Source organism: Sus scrofa, chromosome 8 (assembly GCF_054392235.1).
Source record: "Sus scrofa isolate SSC_HxYL_T2T_F1_AM1 chromosome 8, Sscrofa_HxYL_maternal_Yorkshire_Landrace_v2.0, whole genome shotgun sequence".
In the NCBI taxonomy this organism is placed as follows: domain Eukaryota; kingdom Metazoa; phylum Chordata; class Mammalia; order Artiodactyla; family Suidae; genus Sus; species Sus scrofa.
In genome coordinates, this window is record NC_139390.1 from 88605348 (window position 1) to 88630108 (window position 24761).

The window sequence follows — 24761 nt, forward strand, 5'->3', positions numbered from 1 at the left end:
GATCCTTAACCCACTGAGTGAGGCCAGGGATCAAACCTGTATCCTTGCAGATACTAGTCAGAGTCATTTCTGCTGAGCCACGGCAGGAACTCCACCTGAATCCTTCTTTTGATAGCTGAAGTCCTTTAACCCCCACCTTTGGGTCCAACTCTGCCTCAGGCATAGGACCACCTGATGTTAGGTGAGAAGTATTTAAACAACACCAGCTTAACATGCTGTGATGCAGCTTCACCACCTGTGCTGCTAGGCCACCTGACATTTTAGCAAAGGATGCACTTGCTAGGAAATCATAGCATGTGTTTGATTCCTATTTTTACTGTTTCTCACCTAGTGGTCTGAGTGGTAACCAGATAAGCCCCTGGACCTCTCTGAGCCTTGGTTTCCTCATCTGAGGAACATAGTATTTGCATCATTATTTTATAGGATTGTTTACAAAGATCTCATGAAATCGTTGGCTGACGTACTCTTAAGTTGAGAGGGGACATATCAAGCAAGCATCAGCATTACCCTCAGTGTAGAGATTTGTTGCTGATGCAGTTACCTAGTTTTCTGAGTCATTATCATTGCTTTCTCAAAATTTGATCTAAGTTCATTCATTTACTCTGTTGGTTCATTCAGAAATATATGCTAATTCCTGGCTATAGCGTCCTATATGTAGTACCTTCTTAGAATATTCAGTTAGGTGATAATAAAACATAAACAGTAAATTGCAATGTCCACATGTTGGTGTTTAGATAAACTTAACAGACTTGATAATCCCAGTTTATTGGTTCGTATTATAGGTCCTCAACATTTTGGTATAAATGTTTCTTACCATAACATGGCATATTCATGTCAGATATCCATCGTTACCCCCTCTGGGAATTACAGGGCACAGGAAGTCAAATTGGTTATGGAACCAATTTGCGAATTTAGAATCAGATGGAAGAGACTGAACAGATTTGCAGGATGTTTTCTCTAAACTCTAAAGCCTGGAAAACCACCCGTTACCTCCAGCTAACAAACAAACAGACCCCAGAAACAATCAGGTATCCCGTGTCTTTTGAACAGTTCTTTTTTTTTTTTTTTTGTCTTTTTAGGATCCCACCCACGGCATATGGAGGTTCCCAGGCTAGGAGTCTAATCAGAATTGTGGCTGCCAGTCTATACCACAGCCACAGCAAAGCCAGATCCGAGCCGTGTCTGCAATCTACACCACGGTTCATGGCAGTGCCGGACCCTTAACCCACTGAGCAAGGCCAGGGATCGAACCCACATCATGGTTCCTAGTTGGATTCGTTTACGCTGCACCATGACGGGAACTCCTATTATTTTCTTTTTATGGCTGCAGCTGTGGCATATGGAAGTTCCTGGGCTAGGGCTTGAATTGGAGCTGCAGCTGCTGGCCTATGCCACAGCCATAGCAACGTGGGATCCGAGCTGTGTCTGCTGCAGCTTGCAGCAACACTGGATACTTCACCCACTGAGTGAGGCCAGGGATTGAACATGCATCCTCACGGACACTGTGTTGGGTTCTTAACCCGCTGAGCCACAGTGGGAACTCTGACAGGGTTATTTCAGATGAATATACTTTTGGAAAAATATATAAGGACCTATATAAATAAAAGGAGGAAATCTGTCATTTTAAGCTGTTTGCTTCTTGGTAAAATATCTTGTTGCATTAATTATAGATCTTTATATTTTCTCAACTTATTCTGCCTATGAGATTATCTGCTTCATAACAGAGGATTACCTTATTGGTGTATCTTTCTTAGGAAGGTGTTCACCATCCACCATTCTATAGGAATCAAGCATAATCTTGACTGTATTGCTATAAACTTTGGAAATGACTCTTTTAAACTTTACTTGCTTTATGAAGACGTCAGATGATGTCTTCTAGGTATCTAATGAGAACATCTTGCTTGGTGCAGTCAGATTCTTTAAGCAGATTATTCATGACTAAGAACCCTTGGACCTAAACTAATGGTGTGAATATATTGAGTGGGACTGAGCTGCATTCTGATCAAGTGCCAGGATATTAGACTTAACAGGGCCCCCTAAATGAGTGGTTTTCTTTCTTTTTCTTTTTCTTTTTTTTTTAAAACGCGGTCCACAGATGGAAACTGACAGGTTATTCCATGTGTAATTCACTCTCACCTCTCCTCTCTTGCCCTCTCCCCCTTCCCTTCTTCTTCTACCTTTCTTCTTTGTTTCCCTTCCTTTTTCCTTCTCTCTCTTTCATTTTGGGAGATAAATGCCAATCAATATTCACTAAATTGGTTTTATGAATTGCAGTTTGGAAAATGCTACCCTAAACTGTAGTGGAAACATGCCATCTGTATTTCCACCTGAGTCAGCTCCTCTGATCCTGTGGACAACTTCTCCAGCCTTTGGTCTATTCTCGAGGAGATTCCTGGCCTCCTACTGCAGAGATTTCCTTGGGTGCTGGCCCTCAGACTAGTTTGGGAACTTTGTGTTCTTGAGAATGTCGTATGCTGCCTCGGGTCAGGTCACTTGACTAGTCTGTTCCTCTGTTAGGTCCTCTCCCAGTGTCTACCAGTTGAAGTCCTGCCCATCATCAAGGCCCAGCTCAAATACTATTTCCCTCTCAAGAAGCCTTGCAGAAGCACAGTCAAAATGATTAATCTTTTCTTCCTCCGATAGTGCTGTTTTTGTACTTCTGTTGCGATATTCACCCTTTGTCAGATATTTTTGCATTTATTTAGCTCTTCAATCAGTTTTTGAATTTTCTCTGCAGGAGCTGCTTTTCTTTGTATTCCTTTGATGCAACACAAGAGTATCCATAATAAAAATGGCAGAGGAGTGGGGAAGCTAGAGACTGACTCCAGTTTCCTCTCAGTTGTACAGTGGTCCCAGCAGAGTTGTTCAAAACAATGACGAGGTCCCTTACATTGCAGTAATTTCCATAAGTATATGTTCCCATATACTTTATTCTGGGCCAGAATAAAGTGAGATAGAATTGAACAATGTTATGTCTAGGTTTGCCCTATTTCCTCATTGATGCAAATACATCATTGATCCCATTAAGAGCACTTATTGTGGGAAGTTTTTGGAGTTTATGCTCCATCGTTGTTTCTCATTAAATGTCCTTTAGATCTAGATTCTGAGAGAGTATTGTTATCAAGTTCCTGTCTAATTACAGTCACACAGAGTTCACATTGCTTGAGAATGGTATACTTTCTCAAATAGGCAGATCGTGATAGACTATTTTCCAGAATTAAACTAAGAAAACTAACTACTTGAGGTAAAGTGTATTAATATACATACTAATCTTTTTTTAAGTGCATAATGAGTTAGCCTATGAAAGATGATTTTCAACTTTTGTGGCCCTCCTTATCAGTGACATCTCGGGCTGATATGCCTTAATTCTTGTTTGAGTTACATTAGATCCTTGCCAAAATAAGCCGTCGTGAACACTCATTGCACTTGCGCCATGCAGTTGCTGGCATACATTTATTCTTTTTGTTCCTCCAACGTTTGATAGTTCTGGTTCTCCAGTGATTTTAATTACCAACTGATTTGCTGTGTGTTTGCACGCTTGCTATTAAAGGTGAGATGCAGAGTCACATTTTCATATGAAAAATGAGAGCTGGCATTAAAATTAAAACAAGAGCTACCATGCTCAAGTGATTTATAAAGAGAGAGATGAATTATGTTAGTGTGATATTGTTATCCTTTTGGAGATGACCGAAAATGAAATTTTTGTTGGAGTAATTATGTGGCTGTCTTTAAAACATTTTTATCTTCAAGTTGTGCTTCAAGTACTTCTGAGGGTTAAAAAAAAAAAAAAGCCTACTTCAAGAAATGGTTTGCGCATGATCGATGAAATTTTACAACTTCAGGCCCAATTCATTATAAATTGATTGTCAATAGAGGAAGAGGAAAGAAGCTTCCTAATTGAGTTAATTTCTAATTGAGTTAGAAGCTCTTTTGCTTAATTAAAGGAAACTTTTACTGGTTGGAAGAAACCTAACCTCAGGTTTTACAAAGCCTCTTCGGGATATGAAGAACTGCTGGCATTTTTTCTACACTGTCTTTATTTCTGACCTGGAAGGAAAAAGCACAGGATGGCAGAATGATGCATGCCTACAACAACACACAGTTCCGGGAAGCACTCTTGACTTTTGTGGGCAATTCCTCTGCCCTAAGTGGATTTATTTAAGTGGCTGCTGATCCATATAACCTAGAAATGACTACAATCACATAAAGGTCTTCCCATCAAAATAATAACATCTAGGAGTTCCCCGGTGGCAGTTAAGAGTTCTTTGACATTGTCATGCTATGGCTTGGGTCCCTACTGTGATGCGGGTTTGACCTCTGGCCCGGGAACTTCCACATGCCGTGGGCATGGCCAAAATAAAATATCCGATGCTTTTATAGATTATGTTATATGTTGATCCTTGCTCTCGGTGCTTTATATCTATATATAAGCTTCTTCAATCCTTTAAACAACCTTTTGAGCTAGGTACTATTATCATCTCCATTTTATAGATAAGAAAAATAACACAAAAAGAGATTAAGAGACTTGCCCAGGGTTCTGTGGCACAAAAGAGGAAGAGCAAGGATGTAACCCCAGGCACTCAACTGTCCGTGCCTGTGCTCCCAGCCTTCCCTCTAATACCAGTCTCTCAGTTAACCAATGGCACTAAAAGCTCTCTACCTACCCATGGCTTAGTGCCCCGAATTACCAAGGTAAGGAAAATACCAAGATGACTTACAAGTTGACCAAAAAACCAGTAGTTAGCTAAAAAATGGACTTAGGTAAAAATGAAGTTGTAGAGGTATTGATTTTTCCATTTGCCTGCAAGCCTTCCTTCAGGAAGTGTCCCCTTTTCTCTGCCTGGGTGCTGTGGTATTGATCCTATCCAGGCACACATGGCACAGAGTGTTGTAAAGGCCTGTGGATCCCACTGTCCTCATTCGATGCCAGGGCATGTGTATTTCTTGTTTACAGTTGTGTTTCCTGTGTCTGGTGCAGCATTTGGCATGTATTGGGGGCACAGTAAATACATTTGAAGAGATTAATATTTTTGAAGGCATTTGTTTACATTTAGCCCTCTCAGTGTCCTGATTTAAATGTCTTATTAAAGCATTAACTCATATCTAGTTTTACTTTGTCCCACGTTAAGTAAACTTTTATAGGACAGTCATACATTTTTATAGAAAAATCAAGGTCTGTAACTGGCTGTCTCATAATAGTGAATAACTTCTCTCAGCTATTCACACCTGTTCTGCTTTGTCTAAGCATCAGCAGCCACAGCCACTTACATGGTGGCAGCTTCCAAAATGGCTGGCATAATGCCTAGAAGGAAATAAAAGACTTCTAGTGCTTGGAAGGAAATAAAAGACTTTTCTATGGTTGATCTGGCCTGGAAGGGAATAAAAGACTTCTGTAGGGTCGATGTTGCATTTTAAAACCCATTAAACGATGAAAAATATACACAGACATTTTAGTAGCTGAATGGGAGCTTTAGTCTATTTTTCTTCCCTTTTAAATTTTGGATGATCTTAAACTAGTCTAGTAAATATCTCATATGGGAAAATTGATTTTGATGTAGGAAGACATTAGTAGATACTTAAAAATATATTTTGGGGGGCATAAATGATGAGGTAAAATTTCTTTTCTTTATTTAAAATGGTGATTTCTCTATGGAAGTTTCACTTGAACAACGTAGGGGTGAGGGGTGCCAATCCTCCTTGGAGTTGAAATCTGTGTATAATTTATAGTAAGACCCTGTATCCTTGGTTCTTCTGTATCCTTGGATTCAGCTCCATATATACATCCACAGATTTAACCGGCTGCTGATTGTCTAGTCCTGTAGTATTTACCATTGAAAAAAGTCTGCATGTAAGTGGACTTGTGTAGTTCAAACCCTGGTTGTTCAAAGGTCAGCTGTATATAGGATTAAAATATATGAGACTGCTTCTTTAGATCGTCTCCTATAGTGCTAAATACATTAATTTGCATATCTTATGAAGGGCTCTTACCTGTGTTTTCTTTTTCTCATCTCCCAAGAGTTATATGAAATAAATAGGACTGGTATTATGTTATCCTGATTTCTGTAGTTGGTCAAATTAGGATTCAGAGGTGAGTTCAACTAAAGTGACACAGCTGGGACGTATAGACTCCTTCTCCAGGACACTTTCATCTTATTCTACAGTCTCCTAAGCAAAAATAGCAAAACTCCAGAAATCAGTCACATAAGAGGGGACACCAAGATCTTGTGTTGGCTCCCGACTAAAGGTGGATGGCTTGAACTTTTTCTAAGGGATGAATGTCAGTGTACTATTAAATTAAAATAAGTTATTGAGCACTTGAAATTTATAGAGCACAGAGCTAGTATTTTGAGGAGTACAGAAACAATCCACTGTAATCTGCTTTCCTAGAGGTCCGCAATGACATGGGGAAAATGACTGCAGCAGCATAAACAGCAGGTATGTGTGAATGAGCAAGTGGGTTAAGTCAGGAGGACGCCAGGGAGCTTCCTAGAGCTTGAGGCAGCACCCCCGCCCCCAGTCCTTGTTGGAAAGTTGGTTTTTGGAAGTGATAGGCTTTCAGATTCTCTCCTAGTGGTTAGGGCATCTTTTGAAAGGTCTTCCCAGTGGGGTTAAGATAAACTGATGGGAAGATCCAAGAGAATGAATGGGTCTGATGGAAGGAGTGCTGCTCATAAATCCTGTCCCAATGCAACATACTTACCTGCTTGTTGGAGCAGGAGTGCCAGCTGGCGGAGGAAGCAATGGCGTTAACAGCCACGTTGCTCTCTTATACACAGTGAGCTGGTGGCAGGATTACCACTGTGCTGTACCACATAGATACAGAATCTGAATGGAATTACCAAACACTTGAGCGGTGTGGGTGGGTCGTGGCATAGGGAGACAAAGCCTGTGTGCCCTGCATCATGGCAGTTGTGGAGTTAAAAGATCACCACTGCCCTCATTGTAGGGAGACTCTTCAGATATATCTCAGCAGCTTCAATTCTCTGCAGGATGGAAATTGGTGAAAAGCAAAGCTGAAGTTTCCTTCAACACCTCAGACGAGAGTCTTTTTGTCTCGAATTTGTTTTGGTACCACAGATCCAAACTACCAGCAGGAAGCCAGTCCCACACAGAACACAGCAGCAAATATATCCCTTTCTAGCAACTGTTATTCCAGTATCTGAAACTGTAAGATACCACACAGAACACAGCAGCAAATATATCCCTTTCTAGCAACTGTTATTCCAGTATCTGAAACTGTAAGATACCATGTACAGGGCTTTTCTTTAAATGCTGTTTATTTAAATAGAAAAAATTAATTTAAGTGGTAGAAACTCTTTAAGTACATTCCCACTTTCCCCCCTAAATCCACACCATTGATTGAGTTACATAAAACTTCTCTAGGCAATAGATGTATGTTGTTTTGTGTTGGCTTGTTAAATGATTGAATTAACATAATGTGAACATGTGTTGCAAATTACAAAATATTATGCAATTATGTTACTGCTATAGATGACTGGCTTTTAAAAATTTTGTTGATTGGAAAGTCTATTGGATGTAGTTAACTGCTGTTAAATTGATCTCTTGACAGCTTATTTGAATGGCCTCTAGTTTCTACTTGAGTGTCAAATAGTTTCTACTTGAGTATTGAATTGTTTTATTGACTGTTGTGTTATTACTTTGGGGGTTAGAAGTTAAATGTATTTTTTACCTTGACTGAGAAAACTGGTTTTATCATGATGCCTGAAGAAACATTTAGTATTATATCTCTTACTTGCCTAAGTTGCTTCACAGATTTCCTTTTGCCTTATAAGACTGGAAAGAGAGAATGCTGTGATAGTCTACTTGATTTTTTTTTAAAGCTTCTTCAGTTTTTATCTCTTTTTTTTTTTTTTTTTTTTTTTTTTTTTTTGCCTTTTTAGGGCTGCACTCACAGCAGCATATGGAGGTTCCCAGGCTAGGGGTCTAATCGGAGGTGTAGCCGCCAACCTACGCCACAGCCACAGCCACAGCAACACCAGATCCGAGCCACCTCTGTGATCTTCACCATAGCTCATGGCAACGCTGGATCCTTAACCCACTGAGGAAGGCCAGGGATCGAACATGCGTCCTCAGGGATACTAGTCAGATTTGTTTCCGCTGAGTCATGAGAGGAATTCCATTTTTTATCTTTATGTTTTAAAAATCCATGCCTTTATCTTCTAAGCTTCTCCCTTTCTCCTTCTTGTCCTTCTCTTTCCTCTTTCCTCATTATTGTTTCTTCCTCTCTCACTCTCTCTTTTTTTTGGCTACCCTGTGTGGCATTTGGAAGTTCCCAGGCCAGGGGTCAAACCCATGCCATTGCAATGATCCAAGCCACTGCAGTGACAATGCTGGATCCTTAACCTGCTGCACCACAAGAGAATTCCTCCTCCTCTCTTTTCTGGTGAATTTTAGTTCCTCCACTAACCAGGTCTTAACCAAGGTAGACGCTTCAATAGATTACCGCATGGTCCTCTGGAGCCTCTGTTGTTGTCACTGTTCTCATGGCATCATGGCCATTGTGTGGGCTCTTGGAAGCTCCAGGCATAATTATTTTTAAGCCCAGAGTGGGACATCCACTCAGGTTTCTAAACCCTGAACCTGGCTTTATAATGACCAAAGTATGTGCTTTCCAGGCAGCACATATTCTTCCAGAAGCTCTGGCAGTGATGGTCTCTGAAGGTCTTCTAGGGAATGGGATTACCCTCCATACTGACTCTGTGGATAGCAGGTGTTTGCAGGGTCCATGGACATGAATCATTCTGTCCGTAGCACCAGGATATTAGGACTCTTCCTTTAGAATGTGTGACCCTGCTTGCTGTGACCACAAGACCCATCCCAAAGCCCATGTTACTGTCATGCACCTTTGGGCCTTTCTTCTTGGCAGATGCTTACTCTTGAAAGTGCTGCTTCCACTGTCTTCTTGGAATGAATCACTGAAGCTTTATTTGGATGTTGTAGACGTTGAGGTAGATGACCCACATGAGAGAAATGGGGCTGTGACTGTAACCCTCTAAAATCTCCAGTCAGAGTCAAACCATATAACCCTCTCAAACTTCCTCCTTCATGGTTCTGTACAAATAATTCTCCATTTGATCTGGGAGACAGGCCTTAAAGGGAATTGGTTTGGTTATCCTGATTTTCACTCTTTTGCTTCTTTTCTGACATTTTTCTCCCCACTGGTGACAAGTGTGGGGTGATGGGAAATCATTGACTTCAGTCCAGACCTAAAGGTATGTTCTGGTCTCTATACTGACTCAGTGTAAGTGAACATACAATATTAACTCATTGAGAGAATCTGCCTGATTCATTTATGTAATATGTACTCAATTCATACTTAAAGGAAATACGTGAAATTCACTGCATTGCATGGAAATGAATTGATTCCCTGTCTCTTTATTTATTTATATATTGATTTACTTTTTCCTTTTTTTTTTTAGAGTCGCACCCATGGCACATGGAGGTTCCCAGGCTAGAAGTCAAATTGGAGCTGTAGCTGCTGGTCTATGCCACAGCCACAACAATGCGGGATCCAAGCCTTTATGCAGCCTACACCACAGCTCACGGCAATGCTGGATCCTTAACCCATTGCATGAGGCCAGGGATTGAACCTGAGTTCTCATGGATGCTAGTCAGATTCGTTTACACTGAGCCATGATGGGACCTCCTCCCTGTCTCTTTAATTGGATGTTATTTTCTTTGCATAACTGTAAATGTAATAAAATTCATTGAGTAATTTAAAAAAAAATCTCATTGGTTGTCTTGAATTTTCTACCTCTTTTGATTCTTCTGGAAATGCAAATTAATACTGAGAAATAGTTTTGTTACTTAGCAGCAGTATTCTTAATGCTGGGTACAAAACTCTAGACATCTAGGGGAAATTTTAGAAATTTTTTTTGGGAATCTGTTTTGCTAATGTGTTCTGGAGCTGACTGGGAGCTTTATTTTTTTCATTGCTTGAATGATGGTGATAAGAGTATATAAAGTGTGATTGCTGATGCTTCTTATATACTTTTACCTATTTTTGGTCAAGGAAAGACATTCAAACTAAAATATCTCCAAATTTTTATTATCTTTGAATTTTCATATTCCTTATTCCTAGTATAATTCTTTTAAAAAACTGTGGTAAAAATCTATGTACATAACAAAATCTACCCTTTTATTTATTTATTTTTTTGATGTACAATTCGTTGGCATGAATTACATTGTTGTGTAATCATTATCACCCTCTATCTCCAGAACTTTTTCATCTTCTGAAAATAAAACTCCATCCCTTTTAAACAATAACTTGGAGTTCCCGTCTTGGCCCGTCGAAAATGAATCCAACTAGGAACCATCAGTTTGCGGGTTCGATCCCTGGCCTCGCTCAGTGGGTTAAGGATCTGGTGTTGCCACGAGCAGTGGTGTAGGTTGCAGATGTGGCTCAGATCCCGAGTTGCTGTGGCATAGGCCAGCAGCTACAGCTCCGATTTGACCCCTGGCCTGGGAACCTCCATATGCCATGGGTGTGGCCCTAAAAAGACAAAAACAAAAACAATGACTCCTCGTTTCTCCCTCCCCCAGCCCCTCTAGAAAACTCATAGAAGTGGGATCATTCACTCTTTGTCTTTTTGTGACTGGCTTATTCTACACCAGCCTAATTCTTCTGCTTTACTTGGGAAATTATTAAATCCTAAATGAATTAGTATTGCCTAAGATTATATTTTCTTACATTCATCTTCTGAAAATTTTGGTCTCTAGTGGTAATTATAATGGATGTTAACAGAGTAGATAGTATTATGATAAAATAGAGTATTGGGATTGTTAACTGTTGAAGTACACCATATAGTTATGTGTTTTTAATGTGATAAAGACAATTGAAACGTAAAACAAGGACTTTATTTTAACAGATATGAGATATGAGAGGAATGCACTAGGTACTTTAACCAATCTAGTGAGTTTTCTGTCATCCTGTACAAGAACAGAAGTGTCATATTGTAGGGTAACATTTACTTTCCTGTATTATCTGAATGTATTACAAATAAACAAAAGGTGATTTTAGGGTAAAGTATTGAAGTTCACAGATTAAGCTGTTATCCCACTCGGCTTATATTCTATTTGTGTAACAAATGGTAAATGCTTTTTTCTTTTGCAGAGTGTATATAGGTTGGGGATTGAACAGTAATCCCTAAAAAGGAATTAAGACATTGATGATTATTTGTTGCCTTGGGGAGAAAATATTGATGATCTTTGTTGTTTCAAAATTAACATTTTGTCCTTGACTTACTGTTTTGTTTTGTTGTTTTTAAAGCTTGGATCACTTTTTCTTGCTCCCTTTTATTTTCCTCGGAGTTACATTACAGAAGGACATTGTAATCAAACCTTTCTAGTAGATTGGCAGCCAAGTTTCTTTCAAAAAAAAAAAAAAAATCCCAGTTAAATAAAAAGACATGAGAGAGTAATGGGAGGCATGCAACTGTATTTGCAAATCTTAGACATCATCCCACGGTTTTGGTGTAACCCTTCAGCTGACAATTAAAATCTTTGTTTTCTCAGTCGTCACCCAACCCTAACAGATGGGTGAAGAATTAATCTGATTTGTGTTTTTTCCTCACAACTTTCTCCTACGTATTGTAATATTCTCTGATTAACATTCAGCACGTTCTTAAAGATGATTGATAGGCCTTAAAGATATAATACATACATCCTATTTAAATTATGCTGGAGTCAAACCACAGAACAGAAGCGCTCCAAAGACCCCTGTAGAAATTTGAAGACAATTTTGATACTCTTCCGTCCACTCGAAAAGAAATCTGCCAATACTGTAATGTTTTTTCCCTTGCCAGGACCCTCCTTGCCTGGTGTCATTTCTTGAGCCCTCCTGGGAGGAGATTAGTCTAAAACAACAAAGTAGCCAGATGTCTGGTTCTGAGAGCGTCCCAGAGGCCAGGCTACGGTAGGCAACAGAAACCGCGTGGGGCTGAAGATCAAAGATACCTGAGAATTACTTATGGGCACATAGTATGTGTCATTCCCATTATTAACAGTCTGAGAAAATTTGTTTCTCTAATTAACCCTTTTGTTGGAGTAACCTTAAATTTTAGTGAGTGTATTTCTTTTTTGATATGTTTTCTTCTGCGTAGTTTTGAGAAGTGTACGTATCAAAAAAGAGAAATGGAAAGGAACTCATGTGCTTGATTGAAATCTCTAAGCCGTTATTCTTATCCAAAGTAGATATACTATCCAGTGTGTAATCATTCATCATGGAATAAATGGACGTTTTGCTTCTAAGCTAAAATGACAAATTAATAGTCTGGAACTACATGGTTTATATGTACAAATAGCTGCTCCTACCCTTACTCTTAAAGGACTATTATTTCAACTTTTAACCGTATTGGAGATTTTTAGATCACAGCTTCCTGGTCTTAAAATGAATTCAGAATAAATCCCAGGGGTGGGAAATCTGTACCTTATTAATAGTTGACCTCTTTCTTTTCACATTGGTATTATAATGCAATGCTAATTAAAAACTCTTGCCATCCTTTACCTGTTTGCTTTATAGGTACCACTTTACATTGTGCAGACATACACAAATTTGGACAATATGAATACATTTGCTATTTTGAATTAGTCCTAACCCCTAAGTCTCTAAAAGCTTTTAGCTGAATCTATTCTAAAGCATGAGTAGAAAATCTAATGGTAACTTGTGATGTCTTAGCCTCTAGATAAGAGTATCAACAGAGAGAACAAAAGATTTTGGTTGGCCTTGCCACTTGTTTTTGTTTCTGTTCAGTATCATCATGTAGCAACAAAATCCTGTAAATGCCTCATCCTTGCTTTCCTTGAGATATAATCATAAACCATTGTTATCAAGAGCATGATTAGCCAGCTTTAGTGCTGTTAAGTGCTACAACACATTCTTTAACGCCTGGTAATATAAACTTGGCATAAAAGCTGTAAAAATGTCCTTACACCTAATTGGAGATATGTGTTTGCAACAGAGTGCAGAGATTTCATCTCCTTTGTGCCGTGGTCAGGCCTTCTTTTAACTCCTGAAGGAAAATGAAGCTCCTAGGAGCTCTTTATAAGGATTAATTGATTTATCTCTTTGTTTCTAGATGTTAAGTATGGAAGCAAGAATAAAATGGGTTTCTTGTACAAAGAACTGGTGAGGCAACTGTCTTTTTTTTTGTTTTCAGAGCAGAATTTGTTGTTACTTCTGACGAAAGTGATCTATGTCACTTTTTGCACCCATGTTTCTCTTCAGGCTACCATTGTGAACAACACCATGTGCTGTCACCAGAGTCTGGTTATTTGTTTCCCTCTTCAAAAAATTTTCCTGGAGTTCCCATCATGGCGCAGTGGAAAAAATTCCGACTAGGAACCATGAGGTTGCAGGTTCGATCCCTGGCCTCACTCAGCAGGTTAAGGATCCGGCGTTGCTGTGAGCTGTGGTGTAGGTCGCAGACGCGGCTCGGATCCTGCGTTGCTGTGCCTCTGGCGTAGGCCAGCGGCTACAGCTCCGATTTGACCCCTAGCCTGGGAACCTCCATATGCCGTGGGTGAGGCCCTAAAATGACCAAAAAAAAGAAAAAAAATTTTTCCTTTTATTTATTTGCATTTATCTTATGCTGAATTTATTTCTAGGCTTTAAGTTTTGAAGTTTCTTCTGGGATACCTTTTTCTCCTGTGCACCCTCTTCTGGTATAGGAACAATTTGCTGTTTCTCAGTGTGGTGGGGAGAACTTGTAGACAGGTAGATCTGACCCTGAGCTCTAAAGTCCCATGCCGCATCCTGGGGGCTGAGTTCACCTGGATGACTGTCTGCTTTTTTAAGCACATGCAGTAAAAATTCAGCACAGTTTTTGGGCCACCGACCCTCTGTCCAGCCCTACCCTATGGCCTGGGCATACCTATAAACTCCACCATCGTGATGATGGAATAGCACACGTTGCTTCTGTAAAGTCACATCCTTCATGTACCTGGTGGCTTTTTGGATATACATACCCTTAATGGCCTAGGCAGTTTCATGAGTGTTCTGAAAGTGAACGCAAAGATTTGAACTCTTGATTTGCATGACCTTGTAGGGTTTTCTGGGTCAAGTGAATAGTGAACTATTTTTAGAGGTCACCTCAGGCCCCTTACAAGAAGAGGAAGCTCTGTTTTCCTATTTTGAATACAAATGAAGTCAGTTATGACCCCTGTATCATAAAGATTTCTCAGGCCCAGTTAATGGCTTCCTTTTGGCAAGTAGTATTCAGAGTAATAAAACACCTCCCAGTACCACGATATTAGTTAACCCCTTGGATTGGCTGTATACCAAGATTTGATCTGAGGAACTATCATAGTTCCAGAACTGAGGTCCAGTGGTAGTAGCATTCCACCCTTTGTAGTTCAGGGGGCTGTTCTTGTTTCCCTCCTTCAGGGGACTCCCCAAGTGCCTTCCCTCTCCCCTCACCCCCAAGACACACACGCTTATTTACATACACACACATATTTAGAATAGAGATTTGCTAAGGAGAAGCCCAAAAAGTAACTCCTCTTTTTATCTTTCAGAAGTTGCTAGTGTTGCTGGCCATGAACCTGTTAATAATATCTTCACCTGGGGTTGCTTTGTTGACTATTGGCGCTCTCTCTGCCCAACCCCCCTCCCCCATACCTTATGAACCATTACTGTCTCCTCCTTGTGGGGCATTTTCTCCACAACACTGTGTACAAAGATGTGTTTAAATAGTTTTTAAAAAGTTAGGTATTATCAAATTTAGGGAGTTGAAGAGTGTTGGTTTTCTAGTTGCTGCTTTTTATTTATCTACTTATCTTCCTTATTCATAGATTTCTTTTTATATTACCTCCTCCTGTCATATTTTATTTCTCTCTTTCTTTATCTTTTAATTCTTAACTTCAGTCCACAGCTTTCTAGGACGGGTTCTGATTTGAAATAAGAACTAAGTTGTAAGAGCAGGCGATTAAGACCGCTTATACAAATTCTTTTAATAACTTAATGTGTAATGATTTAGTACCTGAGAGGGTATTGAGGGAGTAATCTATAAACTTTTCATGATGGAATTGTGTGCTAAATAAAAATGCTTGTGATATAAATCAAGTTGGCTTTGTTAGAATGGGATGACTCGATATGCATTTAAATTTCTCTTAATTTTAAAAGCTTTGAGGTTAAGTATATCATCTTGAACATTTTTATCTATAATGGGCTGAAAGATTTTAGGAGCTACTTATTTATTTACTTTTTACTTGTTTGCTAAATTTCTTTAATTTTAATTTAAAGTTATATTTATCCTGAGGTTTGGAGTAATAGCCTTGGAACATGTGTTCCTGTTTAAAATGGTGGTCTTTGACTCTAAGTTGCCTGAGACCCTGAGGTTGCAAAGTGATGGGATTAGATATTAACAGATGGGAGGGACCTTTCCCCAGGGGCAAATGTAGGGGAGCATGCTGCTGGAGAGGGCAGTCCTGGAAGAAAGTTACATTTAGAATACAAAATGATTCAGTTCCTGAATCCCTGTGACTTCTAACTCTACTACTAAAATTAAAAAAAAAAAATTTTTTTTTTGGAGTTGTAGAAAATTAAGTATTGTCATTGATTGTATCCAGTCTGAGTAATTGACTGAAACATGTTTCAAGTGGAGCATTTTTTTCTCTTCAAGATTTACATGATTCAATGGCAGTGAAACTACAGCCATAGATAATCAGATACCCAAGAATAATGTTTGGGAAGCTGGGTTTCCTGAAGATATGAGGCTTAGTTATTTTAGCCTGGGGGTTTTGCCTGGGGAAAAATGTATGTGCCTCAACAGCTGAAGGGCTATTCAGGTAGAAACAAAGTAAAATGGCATCTATTTTAACGTGTAATTTCGATATTTCATACTTAATTTTATCCTTGGCAGAAATGTCAAAATATACTAGCTGCAAAACATCTCTGAAGCCACATCTACACTACCAAATTGAACTGGGTAGATGAAATCCTTTGGAATCAAGTAGTTTTCCATGGGGAGAAGGTCCTTTCTAGGTAATTCTCTGGAGGGAAGGGACTACTCTGTAGTAGAATCAAACTGAAGATGTGTATTTTAGATATAGGAATAGACGGCCTAAAAGAATGACTGTGGGGAAGGGAAGAGTCAGATTTTAAAATTTGGTGTATCATATTTAAACATAAATATGGTTTCTTTTCATTATTTTCTACTTCTACTTATTCCCACTTAAATTTGAAATAGCACTTTCCCTCATTTCTGTTTAGTTTTTGGTTTTTTTAAAAATTTAAACCTCATCCCAAGTTGAGTTGCTCATGCTGGAAATGATACTACAGTTCTATCCCTTAGTTCCTTCTCTGACATTCTTTAGAGGCTGGATTCTTCTAGCTGCTTAAGTTGACATTTAAATTAAAATCGAGTTCTTACTGATGGAATAGCTGGATTTCTTTAAGTGCTTTTGTTTATACTAGAGTAGAAACATACCCGTTGAAGGAATTAAGATGGTAAAGTCTAGGCTGCCATTTATTCTGACACCGCATGGCTCTTGTTTATTGTTTTTTAATCAAAAATCAAGTTTGTGTATTTAACGACTTGGAAGATGCATGACATTTTGTCACAATATAAGTAAGAATTTATGAAGAATAAAGACCCTGTGGAATCACCACAAGATCAAGAAGGGGATATGTATAATTTTGCTGTTTAACACATATATAAGCATTAATATTTATTATTGAGTTTAGAATTTTGTATTTACACTCCCATCAACGTGTAATGTATTATAGTATTTTGTTTGGAGACCATTAAAGAGCTCACAATTTATTCACAGAAGTAGAAAAATAAATGTAAGAGGTTTTTTTTTTTTTATTCGAATTATCCCTAGGTTGTTTGGTAAAGAACAAACAGGTTTGTTCATGATGAGGGCCTTTACCTTATATAAAACCCTGTCTGGTATGTGTGGAAATCATTCAAAGAACTGACAAGTTATTGCATGGTCACCATCATCTGTTAATGTACAAACTGTTAATGCTAAGCTAACAGAGGTAACCTTGACAGTGAAAATCTGTGGCATTTGCAGATGTGGCCCTTGATACTTAATTTTTACTTAATTATTAGAATGCACATAAAGCACATCAGGTTGGTTGGCTTAAACAATAGTATTAGTTCCCTGTCATTTAAAATTCATAGAAATGTTAGATAAATGCACTTTCGTTTGACTGGAGGATTCATTTTTTATTAAAATAGCCACAAAAAAACTCCAAATATAACATTTATAGAAACTCATATTTTTTTCTTTTTTGTTTTAGAAATACTAAAAAAGATCAGTAGAAAATGTTTCTCTAGCTAAACTGGTAGCTTCGTGATCTTTTAAATAGCATTGTTTGGAATGCTTCTGAGAGTACTTTTTCCCATATTAAATTAAATATCAAATTATGCACCTTCCTTACAACCTTTTTAAAGGGAAATTTTATCAAAGAATGAGGCTACTAATTCCTTCAAGTAAATTCCAATGTCAAACATAGGTCTATACTGATTTAAAGCTGATCTTGTGTAATGGATAAATATTTTTTAGTGGAATATACCCCCTGGCTTTTCCTTATTTCGTTAGATATTGTGGCTTGAAAAGAAAAGCACACATAGAGTAAATCAAAGACTCCGGAAACTGAGCTCTATTAAAATAAAACCTGCATTTCATACACGTGAACAGTGAAAAGCAAATGGGCCAACATTTTTTTTTTCCACAAAGAATCTTCCATAATAATTTGAGATTAAAACAATTTTTGGTCCTATCTTTTGTGATTTTCTACTTGAGCCAATTGTGAAGATCTACACACTCTCCAGGTGAGGGGATCATTGTGCACAAAGGCTGATGCTTTGTGGGAACCTCAGAATATGCTTGGATTCGAATTAAGAAAAACTACATTTCGCAAAGGCAGGGATGTAGGATTCCCCCCCCACCTCTGTCCCCTTGAGGAAATTTTGATGGCAGCCTTTCAAGTCTCCCCATACCTCTCCTCCTCTGTATCAGTGATAAAAGAATCTTTAGACAACTGGTGACCAAGCAGTTAGCTTTACCAATCTGGGCTCTTGTGTTTGAAATTTGGTTCTCAGTCTCATTCCTGCCTACTGCAGCGATATGGCCTTTGGACGACTAGACTTTGAAAAGTTAAAAGGCAATAAGTCAATCCCCTGGAAACGATGCAGAAACGTAGATTCAAATCGTAAATAAGGAAATGCATTGAGTACATTAAATAGACATAGAAAAATGGATTTCTGTCTTTTGTAGTAAGGTAATTGGGCACCACTGCTTGGCAGGAGCTGGTGCTATTGAGCCGGCTGTAGCTGCCACAGGTTGATAGGCAGGTGATCAGGCAGCTTCCACCAGGGTCTGCACAGGAGGCCTACCTAATATGCTGTCTGCCCTAAGGGCCTATGGGAACACAGTTGGATTATTATGTTAATGCATGAGCCTGCTGCCCTCTTCCTATCCCAGCTGGGTTCCCTGTTGTTAGGAACTGCTTTGCACTGACAGTGGAGTAATATGCTTCATGATTGAAAGGGCAAAGGGGCTTGGAATGAAAAAAAAAAAAAGAATAGACCTGCACAGATATGTAAATGAGGGAAGGAAATCTGTAGGAAGATTTCATTCTAAGTATAGAGGGAAAGTTTATTACAAAGTTCTTTTTCTCATAGCACAGTGAGTGGTTTTACTGATTTCTTAATTAATTTCTGGGCTTGCTTTCCTTCCTAATACTGGAATGTATAGCACAGAGCAGTGTTTTCCAAAATAGGCACTTAGGTTGATTTGTTTTCAACTAGGATGCTCTAAGACATTGGTACCCAGGTAGAGCGCTGACAGTAATGCATTTTTTCGCACCTTCATTATTCTTTAATACTTGTCCCTTAGTTATTCCACTATATTTTATAGAAAAGTTTTTTTTAAAGATGCTGAAGGATTTATATTTAATGTTGACAGCACTTTTATTTCTCTCTATTTTTGAGGCAGCTTTAGAAGTCCGCATAAACCTATCTTTTGGAGATAAGTAGAGATGGATGTGAGGAAATGATTGAATGAGGTTGTGGGATATTTTGGAAGTTTATGAGTTTGGTATGAGTAAGTGTTCAAATTGCAGGAGCATTGTGTTTTCAGTTGAGGTTTTTAACTTCGACATTGTAACATAGTAAAAGGAATGTGGGCTTTAGTGTCTACAGACCTGTATAAATCCTGGCTCTACTAATTGTTAGCTATCTAATTTTAGATAAATGACCTCTCATCTGCTCCACCTGTAAAATGGGTGTAATGTGAATTTTAAGTGAGGGGGTAATGAATATAAATCATTTAGTCTGACATAGAGTGAATACTTATAAATACTTGCCATAATAATGATACTTAATTGCCATCATAACAGTAATAATTTTCAATTATTAGATGATTAATTGAATATGTATGGCTGTATACTGTCCATGGATTTCAATGGACTAAGAGTTTTCCATCTTTCTCCTAAATTATCTACCTTTTATTTCTTTTTTTAATTTTTAATTTTTTAAATGATTTTTATTTTTTCCATTATACTTGATTTACAGTGTTCTATCGATTTTCTACTGTACAGCAAAGTGAGACCCAGTCTCACACACACACACACACACACATATATACATTTTTTTTCCTCACATTATCCTCCATGATGCTCCATCACAAATGACTAGATAAGTTCCCAGAGCTATATAGCAGGATCTCATTGCTTATTCATTCCAAATTCAATAGTTTGCATCTATCAACCCCAGATTCCCATCCCATCCCACTCCCTCTCCCTCCCCCTTGGCAACCACAAAGTCTGTTCTCCAAGTCCATGAATTTCTTTTCTGTGGAAAGGTTCATTTGTGCCATATATTAGATTCCAGGTATAAGTGATTAAGTGATGTCATATGGTATTTGTCTTTCGCTTTCTTTTTTTTTTTTTTTTTTCTGTCTTTTTGCTATTTCTTTGGGCCGCTCCCATGGCACATGGAGGTTCCCAGGCTAGGGGTTGAATCGGAGCTGTAGCCACTAGCCTACGCCAGAGCCACAGCAACGCGGGATCCAAGCCGTGTCTGCAACCTACACCACAGCTCACGGCAACGCCGGATCGTTCACCCACTGAGCAAGGGCAGGGACCGAACCTGCAACCTCATGGTTCCTAGTCGGATTCGTTAACCACTGCGCCACGACAGGAACTCCTGTCTTTCTCTTTCTGACTTACTTCACTTAGTATGAGAATCTCTAGTTCTACCCGTGTTGCTGCAAATGCATTATTTTCCTCCTTTTTATGGCTCAGTGGTATTCCATTGTGTATATATGCCACATCTTCTTAATCCATTCATCTGTCGATGGACATCCAGGTTGTTTCCATGTCTATTGTGAATAGTGCTGCAATGAACATATAGGTGCATGTGTCTTTTTCAAGGAAAGTTTTTCTCCTTTGTTCCTCTCTCTTTTTTTGGTTGGATGATTTCCACTTATTTTATGCTTATGTACTTTTCAGGTTTTGTGAATGTAATGTTTGGTTCTACCTTTTTTTTTTTTTTTTCCAACAAGACTCACCAAGTGGGAACATCTTTAGCTCCAACAAGAATTCGAGACAGAAAATTAATTCAGATAGACATTATTTAACTTAAAGGCTTAATGCTAGAATATGTTCTTAAACAACTGGTTTTATAATAAACCATCCTTCATATACTAAACAAATATTGAATGGAAAAGAAAACCAGTTGGGCCAGTGTTCCATTGTTCCAGTATACCTTTAGTGTATGGCTAAATTCGGAAGTTTCCAAGTATTTCTATGTGCGACTGTTTCTAATACATTTATTTATTTATTTATCTATTTATTTTTTTAATAGGCTTTTTTTTTTAATTTTTTTTTGGCTTTTTCTAGGGCCGCACCCACAGCATATGGAGGTTCCTAGGCTAGAAGTCTAATCAGAGCTGTAGTCACCAGCCTACTCCAGACCACAGCCATGCCAGATCCAAGCCGTGTCTGCAGCCTGCATCACAGCTCATGGCAAGGCAGGATCCTTAACCCACTGAGCAAGGCCAGGGATCGAACCCGCAACCTCATGGTTCCTAGTCGGATTCATTAAACCCTGAGCCACGACAGGAACTCCTAATACATTTATTTAAACTAACTTAAAATGGCAGTATATGATTGGGAGCTATTTTAAATCTATCTCTTGTATTTGTTATTTAGCACTGTACCTATTGCATGAAACGATTGTGTAAAGATGTGTGTGTAGTGCCTGGCACACGTGGAGGGATTGGGAAATGATGGGCAATGCCACGAGTTAGGTAGTGCACGTCCCAAACCTGCAGACTAGCCTGTTGGTAACTCTGCACATTAAAAAGGAGGAATTTCAGGGAGCTTCTCAAGGTCAGCAAATGCAGAAAGTCTGGGTCTAGTGTAGTCTCAGCAGGCTAGTAGGATGGTTACCATATAGCTGATGATTCTTTATAATCTTTTCTAATCATTTTACTGCTCCATTGAAAACTTTGTTAAAGTTTAAGATGAGTACCTTGTATTATATTAGAAAAGATACTCTTTCCTCAAAAGGTAATTGTGCATTTGCATTCATATATACAGAGAGAAAGGGAGAAAGTACCAGTTATATGCAATCCTTCTTTGTGGTTACAGCCAAATTTTATAACATGCCTTCACATTACCCATTTAGTTAGTTTTATCCCTGTGGTATGTGTGGAAGCAAGAAGAATGTGAGGTATGTAGAGAAATAATTGAAGGATTACCATTTCTTTACATTTTTGTCTTCCCACCAACCAACAGTGCAGGCTGTGTATGCAGCCTGATGTCAGAACATGGTTGTACACCTGCCCCAGGCAGAGCCATCGTGCACAGAAAGAAGGCCATCACAGAGTAAATAATAAACTGTTTTAAAGGAAACAGGGAACTGTTTCTACTTTGAAGAAAACGCATGCCATCTATTTGGTTTAAATAAACATTTGTCCAATGCCTGGTTTTCTTTAACGTAGCTTCGGATTTGATATATCCTATACTCCCTTGTAGGTTGAAATATTCTTGAGGACAGGGGTCACATCCTGTATTTAAAAAAAAAAAAAAAAAAGAGAGAGAGATTCCAGTTCCTTATACACAGTAGGAATGCATCAAATGCTATTGACTGAATAACTGGTTTGGTGTTGATGATAATACCCAGATTTTAAGTCCCTGGGTCAGCATGTTCCTTGTTTGCTCTTACCTTCCCTTGCTGCTACTCTCAAGGGAGCCTTATTCTCATGCCCTCTGGCAGCTTTGTGAAGCTGATGACCGAGTTATATTTTCAGCCTCTCTGACACCAATGGTAACTTCTTTTTTTTTTTTGCTGCACCCATGACATGTGGATGTTCCCAGGCCAGGGATCGAACCTGTGCCATGGCAGCAACTCAGGCTGCTTCAGTGACAGCATTGGATCCTTAACCTGCTATGCTACAACGGATCTCCAACACTGCGGGGTTTTTTGGTTTGTTTGTTTCGTTTTTTTTTTGGTGTTTTTTTTTTTTTTTGCTTTTTGCCATTTCTTGGGCTGCTTCTGCAGCATATGGAGGTTCCCAGGCTAGGGATCTAATTGGAGCTGTAGCCGCAGGCCTACACCAGAGCCACAGCAACGTGGGATCTGAGCCGCATCTGCAACCTACACCACAGCTCACGGCAACGCCAGATCCTTAACCCACTGAGCAAGGCCAGGTTCGAACCTGCAACCTCATGGTTCCTAGTCGAATTAGTTAACCAGTGAGCCGTGGGGTAGGCCAGCAGCTACAGCTCTGATAAGACCCCTAGCCTGGGAATCTCCATATGCCATGGGTGTAGCCCTAAAAAGACAAAGAAAAAAAAAAAAAAAAAAAAGAGTAAAGCTTGGCAGCAATCATTGGATGTATAGTGAATGGTTAATAGGAACTGATGGTTGAAGGGAGTGAAATTTATATTAGTTTCCTTAAAAATAAACCTCACCTTGGAGGGAACAATCTGCTAAATGCACATACAGACACTGAAGAGAAAATTTACCAACAGGACACTGGGCATAAATTAATAAATCAGAAACTGACTTTGTGATAATGCCTGTCCGGACTGCTGGACACTGATTGAGAAGGCAGTGAGGTAAGCCTGGCTTTCCATAAACTTTTGGATTTTGCAGAAAGAGTTCTGAGTGTCCCAAGAATGAAACTTCTTGAAGCATTTTATCCATGTTCCCCACTAAGAGGAAGGGGTCTGCTAGGGGCCACTGAAATCCCAGCATCCTGTTTGAGAGGATGATAGTTAAAATGGAGAACTGAAACCAGGTCCTCTGTCTTCCTTCCCAAGGTCTCACATTCACGATGCTGTCCTTTTGCAAGAGCATGGGTATAGAAGTCTCAGTTTCACTACTGATCCATTGCACTTATTTCTCTCAATTATTTTACTTCTTTGAGCCTTAGTTTTCACTATCTATAAAATGGAATAATACTCATAGGTTTATTTTGAGGATTAAGTGGGATATCACTTGTTGTCTGGCATATAAAAGATGCTCAATAACTGTCAGCTTTTTTTTTTTTTTTTTTTTTTTTTTCCTGCTTAGAATGTCTATTTTGAAGGAAAAGTGAAGTAAAAGAAGTTAGGTCATTTCATTATAAATCCCTGGCTCAGAAGCCAGATTTTATCTCCTGATCTTGTAGAATATTATGTGTCATTTTTTTGTTTAAGATCCTGTACAATGGGAAAATAAAAAAATTAAAAAAAAAAAAAAAGATCCTGTGAGCTCCTGATCTGGGGGGCGGAAATGAAATTTGGTTTGTTTAATGAAACCTCTTAGAAGGTGGTTTTTAAACTGTGATGAAGCTAAGTCAAATGGGAGCCAAGTGGGGCCATTTCCAGGGGTTTTGGAGGCGAAACAATTTGTTTTTTTACTTGTATCAGTGCTTTTACTCTTCTTAATCTCATTTCTAGTCCCTTAGGTTCCATAATAAAGTCTTCAGTACTATACATTTTTATTAAACATCTTTTTTGGACTCCAATTTGCATTTCAGATAATATAACAAAATGTGTGTGTTTCAAGTATTCACTGCATAATTGTGATTAGAACATGTAATCCCTCAAAAGATGTTAATTGCAATTTAAATTCACACTGAATTCAATTAAGTGAGTTGGGGATTAGAAAGTAGATGTAAGGAGAGGTTAGGGAATACATTTTTTAAGAGCATCCATATTTTTTTCTAAAAATGTAAACCTTTCTTTCCCCTTAAGAAACTTAAGGGGAATATGGAAGAGAAGGAGAGGAAGCAGGTTAAAGGACATATTAGCAAAGTTTTTAAAACTGTGTTCATGATTTGGATCTTGCATTTAAACTAATTGTGGTTAAAGAGGGAGGGCTGGTGTCTGTAACCTTTTCATTGATATTCCGAAAGAGTCTAGCATTACATGTTAACTCACTTGGTGTCTGATAAAGACTTCAGTTACACTGAGATCTTTATGAACTGCAGAGAATGATTGGGAAAAAAGTAGAAACAGAGGGCTTTCAGTCCAAGTGTTAAACTGATGCTTCAGTCTTCCTTGTAATATTCTGGTCAAGGGGGTGTTTTAGGAATCATCAGGTGTAACAGATACTTCCTGCGTAGACGATTCATATTCAAGCAGCACACTTCTATGGTAACTTCAGTATATTAATGGAAATAGAGTGACATTAGAAGAAAGACACTTTATTTTTTCCTCTAATTTCTAGAGAATACTAAAATTTGAGATTTAAGGTCTTTTTTTTTTTTTGGTCTTTTTAGGGTCGCACCTG

At 38.6% G+C, this 24761-nt stretch overlaps 1 protein-coding gene and 1 long non-coding RNA gene across 6 annotated transcripts in view; both read left to right on the forward strand.

The window, feature by feature from the left end:
- Window positions 1–24761, forward strand: part of SLC10A7 (solute carrier family 10 member 7) — a 240663-nt gene that overhangs the window by 30658 nt on the left and 185244 nt on the right. The window lies entirely within an intron of this gene.
- LOC146400926 (uncharacterized) lies at window positions 16114–22027 on the forward strand. Its single transcript, XR_014812848.1, has 2 exons — window positions 16114–19674; window positions 19975–22027. It is a non-coding gene; the product is annotated as an uncharacterized LOC146400926 (long non-coding RNA).